This window comes from Chrysochloris asiatica, unplaced genomic scaffold (genome assembly GCF_000296735.1).
Source record: "Chrysochloris asiatica unplaced genomic scaffold, ChrAsi1.0 scaffold00246, whole genome shotgun sequence".
NCBI classification, from domain to species: domain Eukaryota; kingdom Metazoa; phylum Chordata; class Mammalia; order Afrosoricida; family Chrysochloridae; genus Chrysochloris; species Chrysochloris asiatica.
The window spans coordinates 1,875,758-1,880,415 of NW_006408764.1; positions in this window are offsets into that span (position 1 = coordinate 1,875,758).

Consider the following 4,658-nt stretch of genomic DNA (forward strand, 5'->3'; position numbering starts at 1 on the left):
TGAGCTCATACAGGGTTTCTGAGGAACATCTAGTGGGTTTGAACCACCGACTTGAGGTTAGCAGTCCACTGCTTATCCGACAGGACCACACCAGGACTTCAAAACCTTCTAGGCTGTCCCATTTTCTGTTGAAGTCACCCTCCTCAGGCTCAGGATTGGAGACTGCCCTCTTTAGAAACATTTGGATCTGCCTGGCTGGTCCTAGGGCATACTCTGTGGCCCTCAACGCTGAAGCTGAGTTAGAGAAGCTGAATGACTGCCCTGATCTCTGCCAATCCCATCCCAGTCTAAAGAACCCAGGACTCGCTATTCGTGTCTGGCTGCACTAGGGTTAATCTTAGGGTTTCCCCCCACCCACGTGTGTGCAAGCAAATTCCAGGAACGCTTTCCATTAAGGAGCTCTGAGGAGCAGATTTCATTTACATTAATAAGAACCAGAAAAATCTGCAGGGCAGGGGGCGTGGCTGCTGCTCACGTGTTTTTTGCATCTGAGTCTGGTGGAAGTTGAGGGGTTCAGGTTGGGGCTCTGGTCTTAAAAGAAACCAATGTTAGGGTTCCTAGTCTGAGGGGGGAGGTATAACCCACTCAGTCCAGGGAGATGCCTGTCTGACAAGAGGCAGGGGACTCGTAGCCTGGGATCTGTGTGTGTGAGACAGAGCCAAGCTAATCTTCTGGGCTGTCAGTTAAAGAGGATAGCAGAAGCCATTCTTGGGTAGGATAGGATACCAGCACAGGGACATGACTTGGGTCAGGGGTTGCTGGCTTGGGTTTCCATGGTAGTTTGCTGTTGATCTCTATCAGTTAGGGTTTGCTGTGCCTGAGTCTCAGCCTCTCCTTACCAGGTGCAGCAGCTGTAGGTAATAGAAAGGAAGGTACTGAGTCTCAAACCAATTCAAGACTATTGTGCTCATTCTTTAGCCTCTCTCTCCCCTTCAGTCCTTTTGGACCCTATTCTACATCTAGCTCAGGGGCTCAGGAGCTTGTTCTGGGTGAGACTCCTAAGATCACCTACTTGGGAAAGGGGAAACTGATTTGAGTGCATGCATGAGTCTGTGTCTGTGCTTTGGCAGTCCTGGGAGCTCCCTCCCTTTGCCCAGCTCCCAGCCAGATGCCAGACCCAGTTTCCTTTCTTTGGGGCTAACAAGAACTCTTGATTATTGTCCCCTTGGGCAGGAACTGGGAAGCACATGTGCAGGGGTTAGCTTGTATTTGCCTGCTTATGTGTTGGTGGTTCAGAGATAGGTATGCATGTACCTGCTTGTTGCATGTGTGTGGAGGGGGGAGGGATTTGAGGTCTCCAGGCAACCACATATCCCACCCTAGTATGTGTTGAGAGTGCTGGGGAAACATGAAACATACACATTTGTCTAAGGCTGTATGACTATGTAGGCCTGTGTGTGTGTGTGTGTGTGTGTATGTGTGTGTGTGCACTGGAACACACTGTATGCTTGTGAACGCTCAGGGCCATCCCTCAGCCCAGCCAAGGAGCAGGAGTGAAAACTCCAACCTTGGTGCCCCCCACCCCCCAAAATTTGGGTCCAGTCCAATCCTGGGCACCCTGAGGTGCTTGACTGTGCTCAGCCTGTAGTCCTGGGTTGAACCCAATCTTCTGGCTCCCACACCTGCAGCCTCCTGGGCCCAAGCCAGCGGATGGTGGGGGGAAGCTTAATTGCATCCATGAATCATTCTCAAATAGCTCCTGTCCAGTGGGGTGGGGGGAGGGGAGAGTAGTGGTGCCCGCCTAGAGCTGGAATCCCAGCCGAGGTGCCTCTGACTTTGGAGCACTCATCTCATTGCTGCTTTGGCTTCCCTCATCGGAACATGGAATTCACCTAAGGCTTGGCTGGGTGGTTTTATCTCAGCAGCCGCTGGAGGAGTGGAACAGACTCCCCCATCCCTTTCTGTGTTATCTTGCCTCCACAGCCTCCTCCCACCCTTTGTGGCCTTAGCAGACCTCTCTGGCTTCTCTTCCCAGCATCCTCTTGGCCTCATTCTTTGTCTAGAGTTGTCTCTGCATTCCTGTCTTCTCTCTTCTGAGGGTGTTGGGAGGCAGCCTACTGTTCCACATTCAGGGAGTCCCATAGCCAACTCACCCCCCACCTGTCAGGAAGATGACCCACCTGCCAGTGCCCTAGCTTGACCCTATGTCTTCAGTGAGGGGCCCATCTCCAGGGACTAGCTAGGAGAGCAAGAGGGAGGGTCAGAACCTGTTCAGTCTTTACTCAGCAACATGACAACTGCTGGTAACTGCTCTGTGAGCCTAGTTTCCCCTTAAAACTGGGATGAAGGTGGCGATTACAGGCCTCCTCAGGAAAGCTCCTACTGTGTGGCCCTCCTCCAACAGGATCTCCATGCTTCACACACACACACACACACCCACACACACACCCCTGTGTGTGGGGTTGGGCAGGTCAGAGTGTCAAGTCTGCGGGGTCCAATGAGTTCTTTACCCTAAGGAACATACCACCCTCCTCCTGCCTCCCTAACCCAACACTGACTAGAATTTGCATTCCCATCTGACTATATGAAACATGGTCGATGTTCAACCATTTCAAGAGGTAGCATATTATCAAGAGCCAATGAAACTGAAGGAAGAAGTCCAAGGTGGATTGAAGGAATTGGCAAAGAACAAGGCTCCAGGAATTGATGGAATAAAAATTGAAATCTTTCAAGAAAGTGAGGCGGCACTGGTGGCACTCACTCATCTATGCCAAGAAATTTGGAAGACAACTATCTGGCCAAATGATTGGAAGAGATCTGTATTCATACCCATTCCAAAGAGAGGTGACCCAATGGAATGACATTCCATGTGTGTAAAGTTTTACTTAAAGGTAATATAGAAAGAGCTGCAAGCATACACTGACAGAGAACCTCCAGAGGTTCAAGATGGATTAAGAAGATGTGGAATGAGGGATATCATTGCTGATGTACGAAGGATCTTGGCTGAAAGCAGAGAAAACAAGAAAGATGTTTACCTGTGTTTTATTGACTATGCAAAGGCTTTCAATTGTGTGGATCATGACAAGATATGGACAACATTGCGAAGTATGAATATTCTGGAACACTTAATTGTGCTCATGAGGAATCTGTACCTGGACCAAGAGGCAGTTGTTCGAACATAACTGAATGGTTTAAAATTAAGAAAGGTGTGCAACAGGGTTGTATTCTTTCACCATACTTATTCAACCTGTATGCTGAGCAAATAATAAGAGAAGCTGGCTTATATGAAGAAAAAGGTGGCATCAGGATTGGAGGAAGACTCATTGACAACCTGTGATATGCAGATGATACAACCTCGCTTGCTGAAAGTGAAGAGGACTTAAAATATTTACTGAAGATTACAGAGCACAGCCTTCAGTATGGATTGCATCTCAGTGTAAAGAAAATAAAAATCCTCACCACTGGACCAATAAACAACATTCTTATCAATGGAGAAAAGATTGAAGTTGTCAAGGACTTCATTCTTTTTGGATCAACACTCACGGAAGCAGGAGTCAAGAAATCAAACGTATTGCATTAGGCAAATCTGCTGCACAAGACCTTTTTTTTATATTTTTTATATGAAGAAGAATGTCACATCAGAATTGGAGGAAAAGTCATTAGCAATCTGCAACTAAAAGTGAAGAGAAATACCGATGAAGATCAAAACTACAGCCTTCAGTATGGATTGTACCTCCATATGTTTAAAAAAAAAAAAATCCTCCCAATTGGACTAGTAAATAACATCATGATAAATGGAAAAAAGATTGACATCATCAAAGACTTCACTTTGCTTAAATCCACTAGCAACACTCACAGAAGCAGTGGCCAAGAAATCAAACAACATATTTGCATTTATACAATAAATCTGCTGCACAAGACCTCTTTATAGTGTTCAAGAGCAAAGATGTCAGTTTGAGAACTAAGACCAATACCTGACCAAGCCTTGGTATTTTCAGTCGCCTCATATGTATGTAGAAGTTGGACAGTGAATAAGGAAGACCATGGAAGAAGTTATGCATTTGAGTTATGGTTTTGGAAAATAATATTAGAAGTACCATGGACTGATAGAAGAACAAACAAATCTGTATTGGGAGACATACAGCCAAATGCTCCCTAGAAGTCAGGATGGCAAGACTCTGTCCCTCATAACTGGGACATGTTATCAGTAGGGATCAGTCCGTGGAGAAAAACATCAAGCTTGGTAAAGGGGAGGGTCTGCAAAAAAAGAGTATGACCCACAAGGAGATGGATTGGCACAATGGAATATACAACAGAACAAAACATGTCCTGGTTCTGCACCAACTTCACAATTGTTGCTACATTTGAGCCCATCGCTGCTGCCACTGTGCCAATTCATCATGATAGGGGTCTTCCTTTTTCGCCGACCTTCCATTTTACCAAATACAATATCCTCCTTCAGGATTGGCCCCTCGTGACAATATGTCTAAAGTATGAGAGATGAAGCCTGGCCATCCTGGCTTCCAGGAAGCATTCTGGCTGTACTTCTCCCAACACAGATTGGTCCGTTCCTTTGGCAGCCCATGGTACTTTTTTTTTTAATGTTTTATTGTGAATTATATGATAGTTTACATGGGAGAACCTTAGTCTTACATTCATTCCATCGTATATCATCTCATTGCCATGGTTCCAATCCCCTCCATGCATCATCAACCAAC